Source organism: Urocitellus parryii, chromosome 7, assembly GCF_045843805.1.
Source record: "Urocitellus parryii isolate mUroPar1 chromosome 7, mUroPar1.hap1, whole genome shotgun sequence".
Taxonomy (NCBI): Eukaryota; Metazoa; Chordata; class Mammalia; order Rodentia; family Sciuridae; genus Urocitellus; species Urocitellus parryii.
In genome coordinates this window covers 89,777,531-89,799,823 of record NC_135537.1, presented here as the reverse complement: position 1 = coordinate 89,799,823, position 22,293 = coordinate 89,777,531, and the positions used below count along the sequence as shown (strand labels likewise).

At 40.4% G+C, this 22,293-nt stretch overlaps 1 pseudogene; it reads right to left on the bottom strand.

Annotated features, from left to right (window-relative positions):
• LOC144256029 (catenin delta-2-like) overlaps positions 1–22,293 on the bottom strand; it is a 67,769-nt pseudogene that overhangs the window by 11,083 nt on the left and 34,393 nt on the right.

Sequence of the window (22,293 nt, the reverse complement as noted above, 5' to 3'; positions counted from 1 at the left end):
AAGTCATCATGACTGGAACAAAAGTACTTGATTCTGCCAGACTGTCTCACTCAAGAAGGCTCAAAAAATACTAGGGAACTAATGAAGGAGAGACAGGGAATCCAGACAGCCTGTGGCACAATTCTACCATAAAAGAGCAGCAGAGGAATGGGGCTTGAAGAGAGAAGGATCAAGAGGTGTTTTAATAGATCCTTGGGAAGATTTTGCAGCATTTTGTATGCTGATAGAATGACTCAACATCAAGGAGGGAAAAACTGGTGATGTAGGAGAGAAAGGAGAAGATCACAGGAGGAAATAGGCTGATGGGATTCAGTGAGCAAAGGAGTCACTGGCTATGGAAACAGGAGGGGGAGAAGAAGGGTGTGGAAAAGTTTGGGAGGTGAGGGGGGAGGAAGTTGGCTACGGCCAGGTGCTGGGCAGCCAGGGTGGGCAGAGGGATTGCGGGGACACTACTTGAGGTGTGTAGCAATGAACAGACAATGAGGTGACCAGTCAGCATGGTCCTTTGCTTTTCCCTAGCCACATCCAGCTGGGGCAGGTGAGCAAAGTTGGATGGAGGTTTTCAGTCATGCAACTTGGAGAGGAACAAGGACAAGAGAAAATCATGAAACTAAGCCAGGTGGAGAGGAAAATAAAGATGTGAGGGAGGGGATGGAGAGTGGAGATTAGCTAATGGACTGGAGATCCCATAAGGATCAGAGTCTGTGGGAGTGGGGGTGCTTCCCAGATGCTGGGAGTTCCTAAAAGGGAAGAAAAGGCCAAGTTCTCAAAGGAGCAATGAGGAGAAGGAGGGCACTAACCCCACCTCCAGGGCCAGTGACATGGGGTGAGGGAGTCGAGGAAAGAGGAAGCAGCTACCTCCTAAGAGGGTGGGTGAAGTCCCCAGGGTCTCCAAGGGTCAGAGCAAGAAGAAGAAAGAGAAGCCAGGAAATGGACATAGAGGGGCTGCTACCAGCACACCAGGGGTTAAAGATGAAGGTGTAGGACAAAGACAGACTCTGGAGGCATCCCGAGGTTGATGGATGTCCCAGAAGGCTCAGAAAATTGGCGGCAGTTGAATTAGTGAATGAAGAATGTAAGGTGTAAATGTGTCCTCAGGGAATGGTGGGATCATGTCATGGTAAGGGTTAGGGACCGTGAAAGGAGGAGAGAATGTGTCCACTGGAAACCTATGGGTTTTTCTTAGATCCTCTGGAGGGTGGTGTCCATGACAGGAAGGGACATGTTTACTGAAACATGTGCAGGGTGGAAAATATTTTGAAAGTCTATGTACCCATTACTCATATATGAGAATGATTTTAAAAAATTGTTTATATAAGATAATCTTTTATTTTGAAGGGAGTGCTTGGTTGACAGCCGAAAACAAATCCTAAATATGACCCAATGAAGACAGCTTGTTTTATGTTGGTCTCATTTGGAATTTAGAAGGTACACCTGGGGTTCTAAGTCATGGCTTAGGACAAAGCTTCAGTCAAATCTGAAGCAGTTTAGATTTCATGGGGCTTAGGGTACACTGCTCCCCTCTAAGTTCTTCTATGTCAGGAAAATGGCCATACAAAACTGCTTATGAAGGAACCATTAAGGACACACATACACACACACACACACACACACACACACACACACACACACCCCTTTCAAATCCTTCATAATGTCCAATCCTGAAAATGCTCATGCATGACAGAGATGTGACCGGGCAGGTAACTTGTCTCTGGATGATGGGATTAGCAGGCACCTGAGGGTGGTTAGAGAGGAGGTGGTAAGAGGCAGGGAGGAGAATTCCACTCTGAGCCAGACCCCTCTCACACGGCGATGCAAGTGGGCACAGAAATTCCTAGTGGAGGTGGGGAGAAGGGAGCTTAAGGAGCAGGGCTGTGGAAACCCAGTTAAGGATGTTGATTCGGGCAATTCCTGAGCCACTGCAGGGGAGCCCCAGGAGGAGCAGGAAGAAGAGGGGCTCCCTCTTCCCTCTTAGTTCAAGATGCAGTAGACATTTCAATGGCTAAACTGTCGGATTTCAACTTTGCTGCATTCATCCATGCCTGGAAGGGACTCCAAAATGTCCCTGAAGCCAGCGTTAACACTGGATGCCAGACCAGGGGACAGCTGGCCTAGGATACAGAATAGTCAATGCTCATTAAAAAGAGTTATGATGAAGAGTCAGTTACTGTGAGGATGAATTTCATAGCTCTACACACCTTTTATTGTATGAAATTTTGCATAGGTCAATTAAAAAACAATGTTTGGCTTTCTAAATAAGAAAGAAAATGAAGAGATAGTTTCTTTGGGAAAGTTGTTGTTAATTTAATCTTCTTTCCATACCACTAAACACTTACATATTTGTGATCAGCTAGGTACCAATCATTTCCTTCCCACTCTCATTCAGAAAGGCTCAAAGTGATTCATGTAAACATGTGCCGCTTGGACAGGTATCTTCAATCATTGTTTGCCTCCTTAATCATGATTTTCTTGTTAAAATTTTAACTCACTGTCAGCCAGAGAACTTCTTGGAGCTCTAGTACATTGGGTGCTTGGCCTTAGATCCCCCTTGCACCATCTCTCTGGCTTGCAGGGGTTAGATAAGAAAGCTCAAAGAAGAAAACCAGAGAATTCAGAATAGGCACAGTAACCAGGGAAGGGCTGTTAATCCTCAATATTGAGGATAAGGAAATTTTCCAACATTGATGGCTCAGCAGAATGGTTCAGAAGTTGTGTCCTCCAGCTCAAGACCCAGCTAAGCTGTCAAAAATGTGATATAATATCTGCACCTCAAATTGGTTTTTATTTTTAACACATTAAACTTAAAACTGGAGGTTGTTAAATGGTTCCAAGTAGATAGAGATGGAAATCTAAAGAAGAGTTCAAAGTCATTGAACTTTTAAATTGCCACCAGGAATCACCTGATTTTCTTTATCATACCCTTTTACTGTCCTTCCACCAGTTTCAGCTTCTGTGTCAAAGTTTCTGACGTGTTTCATTATGAAATTTATCATTCCCCAAAGCTGGGGTCTACCCCACTGGCATTTTCAAGGGTGTGGAGTGCCCGAATGTCAAGTTCATGCACACTCCACAGCCTCAAAACCATTGGGTGTTCACAGTGGGTCTAGGCAGCCGTTACTGTATTCGATTTCACAGAACTTGAATATGTTTAGGTCCCTAAACTTATAATACTCTCCATATTATATTTATTGAGCACCCAGTAAACATTTCAAGCAAAATGTTATTACTGGAGAGATTTCTTCCATTTATAGAGTGTGGACAAAGGGTCTAAGTGGCTTTCAGACTGTTGAGGATAACACATTAGCCCACAGCTTCTTACTCTGGAAATTCTGCGTGACATTCAATTCAACTGTGCAAGGGATGAGCTAGAGCAGTCTGTCAAGGCTCAGAACTATTATCAGGAATATGCTTCCCCTACTCAGGTTGTTACCCTGGGGGCCCTGGTAACAGGGCCCTGTAGCTGATGAGGTGGGATTAGACATCTACAAGGGGTCAGCCCAGTCCTCTCAGTATATATATATATATATATATATATATATATATATATATATATATATATATTAAACACAGCTTCAGTTCCTTACCGGATCTTGAAAATAATTTTGATGCATTATTATATCTGCACATCTGGCCCCAGATTGGTGCTGATTCCAAATATATCTCTCAGGGCAGCCTCTCAGCTCCTCCATCTCCATTGCTTCTTGCATCCTGCAGCTGAGAAAACACTAGTTCTTGCCCACAGCCTCACAGACAGTTCTCTAATCTCAAACCCCTTAGGAGCACCAGGAGAAAAGGATGAGAAGGGAGGGCATATCACATTTCCTGTTAGATGTGCTCCAGTTTCTTTCAAGACTGGGTACAGCCACTCACAACTACCAGAATGTGCCCACTAACCTGAAGGTGCTGCTTACTGAATGTGTCACATTAACATTACTGGGAGGGAAAAAGGATGACAGTCACATTCCTGTCAATAACATGATCTTGTTGATAGAGCATGTCACCAAGAGGGATGGGGTGGGGAGAATGTAGGGGAGACAGGATGTGAAGCACCTATGTGGGATTAGGTACACAGTCCCACTTGGCCCTAGGGAGCAGAGAACATACTGTTACTACCAACAGCCAGAACTCACTCTGAGAACAGAATTGTCAGGGGTATCATCAACATTAACTTCCCTGATTGTCCACCAGGCCACCTTTCACCCCAGCCCAAGGGGTCTCTAAAGTGTGTCTTCTTCCAGAAGGTGAAGTCATAGGGCATCAAATAAGTAACTCAAAACCCCTTTCCTGCCAATTTTCATCTCACTAGTGAGGATTTGGTATATAATCCCTTTTCTCTCTGCCTGATTGCCAAATCCTCTAAACCTACATTCTAGCAGCCCTTGAAATATTTGCTCTTCTTTGTAAACTCTTTGTTGTGTGGATGGAGCCAATTTCTTTCCCTGGGGCCTCTTCTCCTCCTCCATCTGGTCCTTCTCCATCCTTTCTCACTCATCTGCCCATGAGTGAGTTCTGGCTGTTTGACTTCAAAACATAGAAGTCAGATTTAGCCAATCTTTCCTTGTAATCAAGAACATCTCTGACTCAGACACAAGTTTTTGTAAAAAGTGAACCATGACCGTGGACAACAGTTTTTTATTTCTACTGGGGGCATGAGGTGGACTCTGGCTCAGAGACTAGGACACCTGTGGCTGGTGTGCAGTCACTGGCCTTTTCTTCCCTGGTTTGTAAATAGCTCTGGAACTTCCTCAATCTGGTAAGATTTATTTGGCCTCAAAACAAGGATTTCTCAGTGGGCATACAGAAACTATTTGATGCTGAAGTAACGAATACAAGTTTTTCCCCTTAGGTGTCCTTGAAGGCTCTACAGCCCATAAAGCTTGTCAATTCTAATTTTCTTTGAGTGACTTGAGACACAAAGAAAAGTATGGTGAAAATCCTTTGGGCTTTTAGCAACCCAAGACCATCTACTAGTTCGCCTCATTGCTTATTCTTGTCACTTATACTCACACACAAGATTTCTTCTTCAGGGACCTGTTGCTCAAATGAAAGTTAAAACATAAATTGTTGCTATCCCTCTGCAAGAGGCAACCAGCTAAGACATTAGTCTCACATGTGAAAAACTTGATTTTTCAAAATGGTGCTCATTTCGAGTCATTTTTATCTGTACATACCTATTAATGTAATCACATTAAGCAGAGAAAGAAAATATTCCAAATTAGTGGTAGTTATACATTGTCCTTATTTCAATAAAAGGTCATTAAATAGAAAAAAAATGGAAGCAGAATACTCCCATGCATAGTCCCAGTAATTGAAGACCCAGGAAATTTTGCATATCAGTGAAACCTTCCGCTTCTCTTGGCTTTAATAAAATAAGCTTCCATCTATTTTTAAGGTAAACTGTTTGTTAAAGATTCATTTAAGCTAATTCCATCAACAATTCAAAAACTCATTAAAGTTAAATATTTAAACTAAATTTTAAGTGCCAAAAGTGAGTATTTGCAGTTTAATGCAGTACTAAATATCACCTGACATGACAGTACCTTTTAGTAGCTAGTTTCAGCTCTGCTGTTTCTAATGAAATTTAATTAAATTGATTTGGATACTTAAAGGTTCAGTATATATGACGATCTCCTGTAGTGACATCTTTTCAAAAAGACTCTGTAAATTCATTTTGTGAATTCAATTTAATTCAGTTGGCCTAATCTTAAAGAACCCACTTTACCAAGAAGATTTGACAGGTTGGAAAGAAATGTATATAATTTAGTTGAAGAAAGTAATATCATTGTTAACTGCCCCAAATTAATCATTTATACCAATAGGATGGGGGAGAGGAGAGCTTGGGAAGTTGAAACAAGACCAAATTAGTCCTTTTGACTTCCCTGCTGTCATTTTTGAGACTTTAACCCAAAGATGTGACATGGAAGGTCTTTAACTCTATCCTCTGTGTTCCAATCAATACTGCAAAGTTGAACTTGGGATGCAACTGAACGAAGTCCTGCCTTCAGGTTCACAAATCCAAATGTCTGGCTTTTAGCACTTTGATCACTTTGACATTGGAAATAATCGGGTATTTTCCATATATGCTCATGAGAGGTTGAGACCTGGGTCCCAAATCTGAGGTCTCTGCAGAATGCCCCACAGTGGACAGGGAAGGAGTCACTGAATGCACCCCTGCCATGCCTAAGCTCCCAGGTAGCTACAATGGAGGTTTATTTAATCAGCACACAGAACCACCTAACAGTTGGCTTCTGATGAAATTTAATTAAATTGAGGTGTGAATAGAGAAAGAGACAGGCATAGATCCTGATGAGAAATGGGGGAGGAATGAGTATCTAAAAATGGCCATAGCAATAGCTTCTTGCAAAAATGACCCATGGAAGAAAAGTCTAGTCTTGGTAACAACAATGCCATGCATGGCATAAAAATACATCTCTATTTTAGAATAGAGCCTGGTAAAAATAAGCCTATAGTAAAACAATCAAGAAATAATGATTGAAAAGAATTGTCTTTATGAAATTGGGGAAAGGCAAGCCAATATGGATGTGTTCACTTTGGGAAACTAGAAGAGAGTCAAAGACATAGTAGGTATTCAACAGATATGTGTTGAATGAGTGTAGAAATGGTCATTTGCTACTAGGACAGGGAGGATGACTAAGAGGAATCATGTGATATTACACAAGGAGCTTAAGAAAAGGGGGTACTATAGTTTAGAATGGCATAGAATAAAACCAGTTGATGCATTTCATTATTTGATGCTATGTATGTCATGGTAAATCTGTCATCTGGTTAAATCAGGCAATTAGCATAAGTGACTCTCAGAGGATGTGTGAGAACTGTGGGTTCGTTAGGGTTTTTACCACCAGACACTTGGCCAACCTGTCAAGGGCACCGTGTGCTAAGACGGGGAGAGTAGAAAAAAAGAAAAATTCAACATATTTCCACATCTTATGACCTCGATTCTTCCTCTGACATTACTGATGCTCTTTGCATTGTGCAAGATTATTTTTTAATAATCTGGAAACTTACAGGTCTTCTTTTTTGCCCACTGCACTGGCCTCCTGCATAGGACTAAGGAGTCATATAAATGGCTGGTTTTCAAAGTTGAAGTCAACTGGTAACTGCTGTAGAATCCTTTGCAATGAGAGGTAAGCATAATGGGATCTTCCAAAAATGTGCTTTGATAAAAACTGGGCACGGAGAGTCAAGGAGTTTGGTGTTGATATGTACAGAACATGCACATTATGGGTATAAACATGTCAGTAACCTTTTAAAAAAATCTCCACCTTGTAATAGAAACACTAAGTTTTGGTTAGGTTTCCAGGTAGAGAGATCTGCCCACATGATTTAGAGCTGGTGGCATGTCTCCAAAAGGAGGCACATGTTCTGGTTCATTTCCAGTTGTCTCTTATGTGGACAGACTGAGGGTCAACGTGAACACTGAAGATGAGGTTGACACTCTAGAGGTGAAGACAGCGGGTGAGGATAAGGCAAACCCTGACTCCAAGAGGTGTTATTTCACGGTTTGACTATTACATTCAGACTTTCATGTGAGAGGGTATGGGGCTGAGTAATGGGCCCCAAAGATGTCCTTTTCCTAATTCCAGAACCTGTGAATAGACTACCTTAAATGGCAAAAAGGACTCTGAAGGTATGATTAAGATCTCAAAGGACAAGGTCAATCTGAGGATGCCAGGGCCACTGCAACCACCACGTCCTTCCTCATGAGAGATTCAGGAGGTGAGAGCTGGGGAAGGCAATATGGTGCTCAATGGAAGCAGAGAGAGGGACTCAAAGATGCTTTGTTGCTGACGTTGAAGATGGAGGATGAGGCCACCACCCCAGGCATGCAGGCCACCTCCAGGAACTGGAGGACATAAGGAAGGTGACTCTCTGGAGAATGTAAAGAGGGAGTGCATCCCTGCCAACACTTTGATTTCAGCCCAGCGAACCTATTTTGGATTTCTGGCTTCTAGAACTGCAAGATCACTTATGTTTGGTATTTTTAACTTTTTTGGTGGTAATTTATTAGTGTTGCAGTAGGAAGTAAATCCAGAGGGTGATCCATTTCAAACTCCCTTTGAGTCATGTTTGTTCAACATAATGACTTAGCATTATAAAAACTTGTAGATAATTACAGACCTGACAGGGTACTGTGGCCTGTGTTAATATGATTTTCCACACTGTCTCCATGGCCCCCCATTCTCTAATTACAGTTCTAGAGCATTTGTTCAGAACTGCAACAGTGGCAGACCAAATAGGCTTCTACAGTATTAGCATGTGACCCACTTTCATATGGTCTAAGATTAGGAGAGGAATTTTCTAGAGGGTGGAGGAGAGTCACTTCATGAAGGTGGCCAGTGGCTGAGTATTCCTCACACACCATTTCCTAAAATCCAGGGGATAAACTTCTTAAAGAGCTTGACCATGGGCTCCCTGGAGTTTGGGTGTTGCCAGAGCTGGTGTCTTGAGTAACATTGGCAGGATGATTTGGGGTCAGAGGCAAATTGACCATGTAGCACAAGAAGCTTAAATTTTAGGTCCTCCCACTGCATGGGCTCCTTCGGAGGATGGTACATAATTTTATAATCATAAAGTTACTCTTCTTTTTAAACAGGACTTCCAAAACTATGTTATCTATAGGAACGCAGAATTTGTATCTAACCAGTCTATATACAGTAAAGAAGCAGAAGCCTGAGGCTGATGCATAATTCTGAGCAGTTGGAGGAGGCTGGGCCCAGGCGAGGCAGCAGACAGAAGGCTCTCAGCAGCAGGTGGCACTTCTCCATAAACCAACCACTGCCCTCATGAGAGAAGGAGCTAGCCGGTGGACATCTCCCATAGCCCAAGTGCACCAAAGCAGGATATAACTGCATTGGTCAGGTTGGATCTCCTCACTGTGGCTTCCTTTCCCACTTGGTCTAACCTCATTGTTGGCACTGGGAAGGGTAAAGACACAGCTTGTCTTTTGTGAGAGAGGGAGGGAGAAAAGGAGGGTGTGGGGAGCATGAGCACACTCAGCCAAGTTGAGGTTCTCATAGATGACACCCCCAAATCTACTGGGATCCACTGAAGATGGAGTGGGTAAGGTTGATGTGATCACCCAAAGTAAGCCACAAGAATGCACGTACACTGTACGTTTACGTTAAACTTCCTGAGTTTTCTAGTTACTGATGCAATTTTTTTTTTCTGTCTTTTGTCTGTAGGGTATTTTTGTCATGAGTGATGCTCTGTAATAAAGTGGTATTATAGGGGAAATGTTTAATTTGGGCACTGCTATGTGGATTTCCCTGACTTGGGGACCTGTCCTAGCAATAGCTATAACTTAGTCACTTCTCATTTAGCAACTGCCATGTGCATTAATTTCCACTTTTGCACAACTGATTTTTGCTTCTGTTCCCATTTGTGCCTTTGTTTTTGGACAGATATCATATGATGAGTGCCTGAGAATTCTCTCTGAAAGGTCAGGGGACCTCATGAAGAAAGACCTTCATTTTCAATAGAAACATCAACAAGTAAACGCCCAGATTTATGGAGTAGAAAGTACCATGGGTGAGTTTAACTTCAGCCTTTTCATTTTCTACTCTAACTTCATATCAAGCAGTTTGGAAAAGAAAACACTAGAGGAACTACAATTGTGAACTTTGAGGGATCCAGCCTTGGGGTTGTTTTAGAATCTAGCTAGAAGTCCTTGTGTTTTTCCAGTCATCTCTTGGTGAGGAATTTTCCAGCACTGCTGAAACATTAATAAATTCCTGGTGAATGGGTTCCCTGATAAAATGATGGCTCTGCATTTAGTGGTTTAATTTACTTCTACAGAGGACTTAGTGCTTTTCCATGACTATCTGAGATACCCAGAGAATAAAATCTATTAATTCTCAAAATGGTACATACCAAAGGAAGTATTAAAGTATATCTCACCCTTCTTACTGCAAAGCTTAAGGATCACAATTTAGAATTTTAACTTTGTTGTGTTTTTTCCTTGATGATATTTCAAAATAGATTTCTGATTTTCATCACAAACTAGGATTGTTCTTCAAATGCCCAGCAGACCAGGCTGATGAAGGGATGTCAGACATGAGCCATTAACTTCAATTTGCAAGGACAGGACTCTTGGCTCATTTATGTGCAGTGGTCAGCCTTGAACAGGCAGAGGAGGCCACACAAGGGCTGGGTTCACTCTCCCACCTGCTGTGGTGTGGACGCTGGAGGAGACCTGTAGGCATTCCCTTACCTATCCATAATTACTTATTGATTTCTTGTTTTGTCAGTGCAATGGTGGTAAAAGCCAATGAAATGAATACCAGCGAAGGAAGAAAAGAGAGTCCTGTGTGAGACAGGCTGTGAAGGGCATGGATTTCACTTATATCAAAGCTCATTATTCACTGGCTGAATGGAATGTGCAATCCGAGAGTCTGTATTCCCTGACAATAAAGGTAAGGGCATCTAAATATTAGCTTTATGTTTTGTTTCTCACATCAAAATGGCAATAGCAAATACAATATTGCTATTCAGAGAAACATGACCTTACCCAGTTTCCAGGACAGGCAGCTTGGCATTTCGGGAGAAAGCAACTCATTGTGCACAATGCTGACATTTCACTGGGGAAGGGGCATGATCCTAAAATCCTCACGCCTGGAATAATCTGATTTCTAACCCCAGTGATTGTCAACAAGAGTTTGATTCTGATTTTGATTGATCTTGGATTTGATCTCTGCATTTATGTGCTAAGGGTTTTAATTCTTACAGAGAGGCTGAGTAGATGTTGTTCTCTTTGAAGCACTTTGAGTTTCTTGGAACACATGAGTCTCAATAACAGAAGGCTAAATGGTGGAAAAAAATCATCTGTCACTTGGCAACAGGGACTGGCCTGTCTCTTCCATGATAACACAATAGTTTGTTTCAAAGGCTTAAACATGTTTCTAGGAAGCATTTCATGGAGAAGCAAGGGATTGGAAGAACAGAGGTGATGTCTCCACATACTGCTTGCCCTCTCAGCACCCAATGCTCACAGGCATTTTTACTCTGGTGTCGGGCTGACTGATACTACTTCCAGTTGATCTCAGATGTACCAGTATATGTTTTGGAAGGCAGAACAGAGTTCATTGTACCTGAAGCTCCATGACTGCCCTGTAAATCAGTTACCCTGAGGCGGGTCCCCATGGAATCACACAAGAGGGCACAGATGGCTTGGGTAGGTAGGGCTACTGGAGCTTCCCAAAACTATGGCTGAGTGGCCCCAGCTAAGTCCCACTGAGACTCCAAGACCAGTTAGTGAATGTTGTGGCTTGAGGAGAGCAAAACACTGCTGTGTGGAGCTGAAATCTGACCAGTTTAGGGAGGAATCACACACCAAAAAGATGTCATGGAAAGTGACAAGTGGCTGGCAAATTAGGCTAGAGCCTCCCCACCACCAGGCAGGAATGATTCACTGGTGAAACATTCACGTACACTGGTTGTCATTCTTCAGTTATTTTGCTTCAACGTGACAGTGAATACGAGTTCTTATTTGCATTTTTAATAATCAAACAATAGCATAGTTCTATTTTACCAAAATAGAAGGAAGACTTTGATCCAAAACATAAAATCTATATGCTAAATCTTTTTCAAATATCTGTCCAGATTTAACAGAAGCTCAGAATTTTAGGCCAGTGAAAAATACTCTGTATGATGCTATCATGAGAGATACCTGCCATTATATATCTGTTCAAAATCAGAGAATACCAGAGAATACACAATAACAAGGGTGAATCCTAATGCAGTCTATGAATTTTATGTGACTATGATTTGTTAGTACAAGTGCACTGACTATAACAATTGCCATTCTGGTGGGGGATGCATATGTAGTGCAAGGGGTATATGAGAAATCTCTACACCTTCTTCTTAATTTTGCCTAAATTTAAAATTGCTTTAAATAAAGAATTCAAAAAATGTATTTAAGAGAAAATAGTAAACTTCGTGAAAGAACAACAACAAAATCTGAGACCAAGTGCTAAATATGCTTACATTTTTAAGAGTCTGCTACATAAATAATACTTTGAAAGTAAAGAGGGCCATGTAAAATATAAAACCAAAGTCTGTCACTGAATTTGTATTCTGGAAGGCTAAATAAATTGATTATAGTCCTACAGCCTCATGAGGACCAACAAAACAGAGATCCATATTGGCTGGGGGTGAGACAAATGTCAAGTTTCTACGCCATTAAACTGTGAGTTGTATCTTTTTATATTCTGGTATCCAAGAGTGGAGTTTTGAATTTTGGGAAACAGAATAATCGAAGTAGTTGAGATAAACTATGAACTATAGTTTTAAATAAGTCAAAAACATCTGTTTTTGCTTAAGACATAATTATGCTTACTTTCATTTATTTCATTTTCTGCATTTCTATTTTCTAGCACATATGAATAAAATCTCTTTCAGGCAGTACTTCTTAATTTTGCCTGGTATCTATTTTTGATATTCCTTAATTCAACACTGTTAACTAGGAATGAATACTAATTGTCCCAGAGCTGGGCACAAACACCATTGCAATTTCCATGGAGAAATCACTTGCAACATAAGTTCAGTGTGTGAATTCTTCCACATAAATATTTGAACCCAAAATGAAATTATTTTATAATAAAAATACAAATACAGCTTAGGCTGTAACATTTTAGCTGTAGGTTCAAAGTATTCCTAATACTTGAAAGTTATTCTTTCAAAGTATGAATTTAATTAATTTTATTCATTCAAACTAATCTGCTGTGTAATTATTTCAGATTAGTAAGGAGTGACCTTACTTCAGAGCTAAGGAGAGGTCAGAAACATTATTTTCAAGGAAGGTGGTACAAAAAATGTAGGGAGAATGAGGATTTAGATGGGCTAATTGGAAGGAATATGGACTTGGAAAGGCTTTGGAGGATGGTGGAGATGGAGAGTGATCTGCAAACCCGCTCAGCTGTAGTGGTGGTAAGAGCTGGCAGGAAGCAGGGAAGAGATACAGAGAGAAGCCACGGCCACTCTTGAAATGACTCAGGGGCTTTGCTGACATATTTTGACTCTGTCCTGAGGACCGCAGTGGCCACAGAATGGTGTGGCTGCAAGGAGACATGAATTCAGATTTGCTCTTTAGAAAATTCACACTGACTGCCCTTTGGAGAATTTGCTGGTGAGGAGTAAGACTGAAATAAGAAGCTTTGTTGGGAGACTGGAACCAAAATCCAGAGATAGGAGACAACTGTTCATGAGAGGGCAGAAGCAGATATCTGGGGTTTGCTGGTGGATTGGATGCTGATCTGGGACGAGAGAAGAGAATCAGGGAGATACAGTTTAGCTGTGCTGCTCTTCAACTGGGGTTGGGAGGCAAGAAGGGGAGCTGACTCCAGGAGAAGCAGGCCTGTCTGGGATCTGATTCAGGGAGATTCTGCAGATGCTGCATATGAGCACGTTTTCTAGCAGGGGGCTAGAGATTCAGAAAGCAACTTGGGCTAGATAAATAGACTGGAGAGGACACAACATTTAGTTGATAATTGAATCAATGAGAAAAGTTATGATAACCCAGGAAGAAGTTGTGCATGATATGAGAAAATTCCAAGCATCAGGTCCTTGAGGATGTCAAAATTCAAGAAATGAACAGGGAGGAGCCCATAAAGGGTGGCGAAGGTGGGATGGGGATCCTGAGGCCTTATGGGAAATAGATTGTCCTAGTACTTATGAGAAGACTGTTTTTGTGAATGACACTATTTTGCCACAATGTGTTCAAACTAGAAGCACAAAGGATCACAGCAGAGGCTCTGACTAAGGAAACTGGTTGGCTTGCAGTTGTGAATTATTTAACCCTAGACCTCACCATGATCCCCAATCTAACATGAGTCTTCAGCATACTTGATCTTCCCCTCTACCCCCATACTAATTCATCACTAATGTGGAATGGAAGCATACCAAATACTTCTGGAACAACTTATGCTGTCATGTTATAAAACCCTGTTTGTGGTTTGTTTTACCTAAACCTCACCATGCAAAGTTTTCCCTGTTGGGACTCTGGTCAATATGGATGGCCAACGGAGATGCTTAGGAGACAGATTGTGGGAAGAGGGCACCGTTCCAGTGTCTAAGGACAGGAGGAGACTGTAGAAGAACCAAAGGGGAAATAAGCCATAAAAATGTTTGTGGAAATGAATAGTGATGGTGACAATGACAAAATAAAATCCTCAGCTTCAAAACTCCAGGATGGGAGGGACAACATTTGTCAGCAAAATGGCATGAACAAGTGTTTTGGATCATCAGCAGCAATGTCCATGGGCACATGAGTTCCCAGTGTACAGGGCCCTTTGGTGACTACTGTTACTGCACCTGAGATAATCAGCAACCCAGCAAGGAAGGTGCTACACTTTTCCTCCATATGTGAGGACACTGAGATTGGGGCTAGGTTGAGGATACATGCTTGGTCTCTGTGGAAGCTGGAGAGGTTTTAGATGCAGGGATTGAGGAATGCTAATATCTCTGATTCTTAAAGCAGAAGGAAGGCAGTGAGTTGTGGAGGTCCAGGCCTCCAAACTTCCAGGACCCTGAGGGCATGTCCAGTCACCTAGAGAGAAGATTCTGCTTGTAGAACTGCCATAGGGCATTTGAAGAAGTCATTTAGTTTTCTGGAGAGTGTCAGCATCGTCTGGGAAGGAATGGCCTGGTAGAGATGGAGGTCAGCTTCAAAACCATGAAGGCCAACACAGAGAAGAAAAATGAGACTTGCTTAGTATGGCTTTAGAGGAAAAATCTGCAGATAAAGAGATCAGTGCTTAAAGTAAGCAAGAAGTTCTGGCTCTCATGGTCACCCTCAAATGAAATAACATGTCTCATTAGGTCATACTGGCAATTGGCATTAAAGATATTTGAACAAACAAAATGACTGCTGGAGCCAAGATGGCCTTCCTTCTCCTGTCATGGCTGCCCACGTCTCCTGCCACACTGTACAGCTGGATGTGGCTACAGAGCTGAGATCTAGCCCCAGGGGCAAGAGCAGGAGTTTGGCAGTTTCTCCACTGCTTGCCCACCTTTCTCCCTCTCCTGCCCAGACAGGCAAGGACCACTTGTTGGCCCCAGGCCACTGTCTGACCAGGCGAAGTTCTGTGAGAGTTCCATGAAAGATGTCTGTTTAGATGGAGCTTCTGAAGTTCTGAGTCACTCTGTTAGAATGACATAGGTTCCAACAAATTGAATTATTTCTTGATGATCTGACAGATTATTGCAGTATTTACACAAGGCCAGGTACCAGTGGTTTCCCCAACTCTATATTCTTTCTCCCACTAGTCCAGTCATTCCAACAGTCCCCAACCATGGTCAAATGTAAGCACCTCATGTTGTCAGTGACATTCTAAGGTTCTGGAAAACCAAGCTCTTATGAATTCCTGCTCGTCTTTGCTCCCACCTGCAGTCAGTTCCTGGGGCTAACAGCCACCAAGATAACACAGGTGGCAAAGACGTTTTCCTGATTTATTTGTGGCTAGCAAAACTTAAAGACTTCAAAAATGTGACATAGTATTTATCTTGCATGTCATAAGGTTCTTGCAATGGTGTATTTTCCCTGTGGGGAACAAACCCAAAAGGCCAGGTATTACTCAGGTAGAGGGACAGAGAATACAAATGTGTTTGGGCTCCAAACATAGGAATTAGCAACACTCAGCCTGAAGGATATTCCAGGCCAATAGTCCTCTAAGAGGTAAATAATAAAGTAGACAAGATAGAACTAAAAGTCCCTGGCCTCTGTGCCTGGGTTTAAGGGAAGATGTCAGTGACAGATGGGTCTGAGTTCTGTCCCCGACACACTTGGCTGTCATTCCAATTTCCATCTCCTGTCATAGTTTTCCTCTGGCCATGACTCTCTTACCTCTCACCTCCTAATTATGCATACTGTAAACATTCTTCAAGACTTTGCTCTATAATTTTCCTTCCCTTAATTCATGCTTTAAAGCCTGAAATATATAATTCAGGATCTAACAAAATTTCCAGTAATTGTTCCATCTTTCATTTTTACTCACAGTGGCTACATCCATATCTTAAGTTTCCTTTGGAAGTCTTCCTTTGCTCAGCCCATAAGAAGTGTTTAATAAATAAATCTGAAGTGTGGGTAGTTAAAATATATGAATCTGACCTTTTTCTGATTATATGGAAATTGTCAATGAAGAACAAGAGAGATCACTTCCCTGATGATTAAAACAATCCATGAGGATAAATGAGCTTTGTTTTCTCACCCAAAGACATTTCAAATGGAGAGATTTTTGAATTTTGAGCTTTGCTATTAACAGCATCTATGACATTGAGCACCAAGGTCCTTATTTCATTTCACAACTTCATAATTTGAAAGTGATTAACAACAGCTTTTTCTCAGCATCTTTAAATCATGGCTCAGCTAAAAATATTATCATTTATTTCTCTAGCCCATCTTTCTTGAATTTTCCCACATGAAGCACATTTTAAACTTTCTTTAGCTCTTGAATTTAAGGTCCATTAAATTCCTGTCAACACATTCTTATTTTCAAAGAAATAGAAAGACAATTACACTTTTTAAACTGTACTACCAACAAAGAAAAAATTAAGGTGAAAAACTCATACTACTATTTAACAAATAGTGTATAGCATCTTTAAAAGCTGTTCCCCTTCAGTGCACAAAAGCATGAGCAGGTGCATTTCAGCACAGAGGATCCCAGGGAAAGTGATTTATTTGAGGCAGTAATATTTCTTTGAGCTTCTGGAACCACTGACTCAGAACCACCAGCCTCGTTCTAATTTATAACATGTTCTTCATGTCTGGCTGCCTGGTTAGCCCAAGGACTCCTACCTGGGAAAGACGTCTGTCTCCTGGAGGAGCCCAAGGAGAAACTCAGAAGGGATGCTGGGACCTGAATTTTAAGCAAAAGAGAACAGAATCCAAAACATTTGCTCCTCCTAACATGCAAAATATTAAGAAAATGATTCAATTAATCTTCAACACTCAACAATTAATTTTGTTATCTGTGATTTAACTTTGACACACCACCTCTTGGGGAATAGGAAAACTTTGAAAGAAAAATAAATAAGCTAAACTTTATCAATTTAAAGTGCAAAGTAATGGATACTTAAGGGAAGTAGGAAGGCCCTGAGGAAATCTAGAAATAGACTATAACTTATTAGAGCTAGTTATTAAATATTTACTTTTCCCCATTGGTTTAGAAAAAGACAAAATTCTTTACAGGCAAGATGGGTCTCACTCCCCACAAGAGACCCTTACTGATTCCCCACATCCCAGCCCAAGGAGCTGGTTTCATGGCAAGGCTGTTGGGCGCAAAGGAGGTAGTGATATCTTTGGCTCTCTCCCCTCTCCACACTGCCAAACAGGTGCTTTGGGCAGTAGCCATGGAAGCCCCTGTGCCCTGCCCCAGCCCCATATGATCCAGGCACTGCTTTCTTCCTGTATATCCATGTTCTCTACTCCCATTCACTAGCTCAAATTTTAACTACCCACATTTGCTTGGCAAAACAACAACTTATGGGAGATATTGTTAAAGTATTCTCCCTACTAAAAAAGAAAGAATGAAAAAGTATCCTCTATATAGAAGCATTTGGAAATGAGGTATAGAACCAAAATCTCTAGATGTGGCATTTTTGTCTATTCAGGTTTAATTTCGAATCATTTTGTGGGTAAAGAATTCTTCAGAGGCACGATATGAATTCTTACTACCTTGCACAGGTGTACAGACCAAGTGCCCCAAGGGCCAAGCCCCTCTGAGTTCTCCGGTGGACACTGGGACCATTGTCTCCTTCCCTCTGGGTACTAAAGTGGTGAGGTTCTTTGGGCCAGGGGGAGGGGCCACACTGCTGGGACTGAGTTCACATCCATGTTCCTTGGCTGTGACACTTGACTGCCTGAATTGCTTTTTGTAATTTTTTCTGCCTTCTTTCCAAAATTGCTTGTTGAAACTTGTCAATAATTCCCCTCCCCCTCAAAAAAATCCTTGAGTTCATTATATTTTAGTCTACTGCAGACTGCAAAAGTGTAGGAAGATAGGTCTATTTTCTTCATTATGTAAGGTGATTTAGCATAATTAAAAATATTACATATTTCAAAATAGGTGGAAGAGAGAATCTTGAGTTTTCTCACCATAAAGTAATTATAAATATTTCAGATGATGGATAAGCTAATATCCTGAATTGATTATTACATTATGTATACATGTATTGCAACATCATATTGTACTCAACAAATACATATAATTACTATGCATTAATTAAACATCTTTTAAAAAATCACAATCACTTAGGGAAACAAACAAACAAAAAACAACTTTGGATAAGACTCTTTGAGTGTGGCTCTGTCCACTCCCAAAGGTTCATGGATCTTGGTGAGTATTGAGGGGACACATATTGGTCCTGTTTTTGCAACTTCATTGATGATCTTGTTTCAGTAGAATTTTGGCTATTGAGGCTGTTGGCCTAGTGCTGTCCATATCTGAGGTGCCTTTTGTTATGGCCAAATATTTATCCAAATCCAAAGCCTGTGTGAAGCTCCTGAGTCAAGTAGGTAAAGCAAACCTTACCTTTTTGTACAGACTTCTCAGATCTCAGAACTGCCACATGCTGTTTAGGACCTGAGATGCAGCCTTGACCACTTTTGGAGAGTGTCTGATAAAGGAAAGACAGGAAATGCAATCAGAGTGGTAACTGGGCTTGCACTGACCCTGACATGTCAGGAAAGGTCAAAATAGACGTCCTCCCAGCTTTGCTGACTATTTTCTTCTCTGCCTGGGGATTGCAAAGGATTTTTGTACCAGTCCTCATCCGTGGTCTCATCACACATCCACTAAGATGATGGGTAGGAAGAAATTACAATTTGGCAAAGAGTTTTTAAAAATGCAAACACAGGAACAGTGACATGTAGTCAGAATGCAGACTTAGTGTTTGACTACAAAATGGAATAGAAAGAAAAGAAACAGTGATCAGAAAGGACAAGCTTCAGGAGTTTTGATGGCAGTTTTGTGGAACACCTGGTAATAAGAGAACAGTGTCCCACTGGGGCATGAGAGCGTACCAGCGTTGACTACACACTTGCTGTGGCCATCCACAAAAGATTGGCAGTGAATGCTGAAGTGGGCACACTCTGACATGGGTGTAGAGGAATACATTTGTCTAAGAATCTATAAAGCCTTACCTGCACTTCAAGTTCTGGCCTCTGGACCATAGTGCAGAGGGAGAAACCAAGGTCACAGAAATGTTTAGACAGGAAGTTGATAACTGCTGTTCAAAGTCATGCCTTTGAAATACCTATGACAATATAACTAGATATTTTGATTTAGGTTCAGGGCCAATCTGAATCTCAAAATACAAACTAGATTAATAAATTCCTGTCAATTTAATTCAATTGAATTCTTGGAAGTCACTTTGACCTGTGGTCATGGAAGCTACTCAGGAATTAATCTAAGTTAATCCACTCAGGAATTCTGTATACTAACAGGCTGGTTTTACAAGCAGAGAAATATTTTAGTGACTAACATTAACAGAGTCAGTTCACTTTTTCTGTAGAGGGTCAGATGGTAAATATTCTATGATCTTGGTCACAATTACTTAACAGTAACTGGAACATGAAGAGTCATATTTAAACAAATGGGTATAGCTGTGTTCTAATGAATGTGATTTATCAAAAATAAGTAGTTGGTAGGATGTGGCCCATGGTCCATAATCAGCGGACCCCTGCCTCATGTGGATGCTGACTCCTGGGTGTTCAGCAAGATATTACTATTCATGAAGACTCCAATGTGATAACTACTCCTGAAGGTGACTGGTTGCAGTGGCTAGCAATAATATCTGAATTAAAAACAAAGATGCCTTTGAAATAAAATGGTATTTGAAACAAAGTAGGAAGATGGTAGATGGGCCAGAATGAGTTTTCAGTTGACAGCTGAAGTAAATAGATGTTCTGAGGATATGCATTTTCCAGTGAAATTATGGGATGCCAATATATGGTGAAGCAAGTGGCTGCTATTTTTCTAGGTCTTCTCGTTTGTCATTTAGACAACCTAGTTTGAGGATTCTTCATCCATTCACTGAAGGGCAAGTATAACAGCCATTGCTATGATTACTGAGATGAAATTCAACTTTGGCCACATTAGTTACATCAAGGAATTAAAGAGAACAAATATAGAGTTTCTATAAATTCCAATTTTTAACATTTCTTTTCCTGAAATGAATTGTTGCTAAATTATTTCAAAATTTATCATAGTATTGTGCTCCAAATGTAATTTTAAATTCCTTTGACTTAAAGACAGAATTTTAGACCTTTTTTGGACACAGATAAAGGTACCTACCATTCTTATATAATCAATGTTGAACAAAAATTAGATGCTATGTTTTGTTGCATTTTGTCACTGTTGGCCAAGTATTTGTCTGTGATGATACTCAAGCAACCTAAGAGGAAACCATATTAAAATTTAGGTAGTAATAGTGTAGTTGAAACATTCAATAAAACATTTCTCTGACACAGTGTAATTCTTATGTTCCACTTCTTTCCTAGTTATAAAATAGAAAGAGACTATGATGTGTAACAAATAGCAGTTTTTAACTTCTTAAATAAAATGCCAATAGATCATAGTGTTATAATAATATGTGAAGGTCAAAGAAACATTGCCTTCTTTTAAGACTTTAATTTTGATTCATCCACTAGACTGGTATCATATAAACTTCTACTTGAAAAACAATGAGTATTGATTGAAGGACTTGAACATTGAGTGCTTTTAATGTGACAAGTGATTATAACCCAAGACACAATACAGAGTTCTTTTCTGACAAGTAACAGTTGAGACTGCTAATAGCTTTTCTGTCTTATGACAAAAGACAGGGACACATTCAATGCTATTTCCTATACAACTGTTAAAAGTGGAAAAATATTATTTTTGAAATAGACATGATAGAATGCCCATGATGGGTGTTTAAAATGATGTGAAAAGAACATTATCAAGACTTCAAAATGGTGAGTATGAGACTCCTACCAGAGTTAATAACAATTACACAATGTCCGGTCTTCACCAGAGCTGTCAAATCAGGGGTGGCTGAAGATGCCAGCTGGTGTGGCTTTTGGCGTGACTGTTCTGACCAGTCATACCAGCAGCAGGATCCCAGTCCCATTGGTTGTGCTCCCAAGATGCAGTGAGTGTTGTGCTTCTAACACATGGTAATGGCCAACTCACCAGCCTGGTTAATATCACTGCATATTTAGGCTTGCATATATTTAGAAATAAAACAGATCTATACATAAAATGGAGGATCATAGCTAGGCATGCTTTTAATGCCAGTGACTTCTAATGTTATTTCAAATAAAAATCAGATATAAACTAAAATTATTTTTGGAAGTAATTTTTTAAATAATAATTTAGGGTGGACTTATTTGCAAGTATTTTATTAATTACCTAGTATGGATTGATACTCCTACAATTCCCAGTTATGAAGTAATTCCCAATTCCAAAAAAAAATCTATTGTCAATAAAGAGTTTCTCTTTTATTAAAATATCATTAGAAGGTGATGGGAATCTCAATATCTCCTGTCATGATAGAATTTAGTGAGTTTCATGCTGCAATATGGAGCAATCAATTAATCAATATATATATTTAAAAATTTGTCAGTATCGAAAAATGGATGAGCTTTCCTAAGCTGGAGAAATACAATTGAAAAGGTACATAATTCATTCCAGTTCAACACTTCTTATGCAACTCAAGAACTCAGGTTGTTGACATTGAAAAGAAGATCAAGGAACAATAAGACAGAACAAGTGCCATGGAGAAAATTTTAGTCAAATTAAAGGACATTTGTGAGATCATCTCAAGTGAAAATGCCTTCCCATTAATAATAATCAAGTTAGGACCAGATATAACAGGTCCATTTTTTTTTGTATTGGCAGCAAGTATACATACTGTATCACAGATAGTTTCTTCAAATGATTTTTAGTAATTTTGATTAACAGTTGTCTCTGACCATAGAACTGAGTCAACCATCTTTTCTCTATAAGGTTCCAATAGTGAGGCACACTGCCATAGAGAAGCTCACGGGAAGGAATGGAGTATCATTCCTAACTCCCTAGTCTTAAAATTCAGAGAAAGTACTTCAATCTTTAAATGCCTCATGGACATAGACAAAATTTTAGAGTGTTTCTGTGCACTCCAACTAGAGATCCCAAGCACCTACTGAAACTATGCCAAGAAAAGCACAAACCTGCAGTGTATGCATAACATTATGAGATTTATCTATCTATCTATCTACCTACCTAGCTACTTACATACATACCTACAGGTTATCTT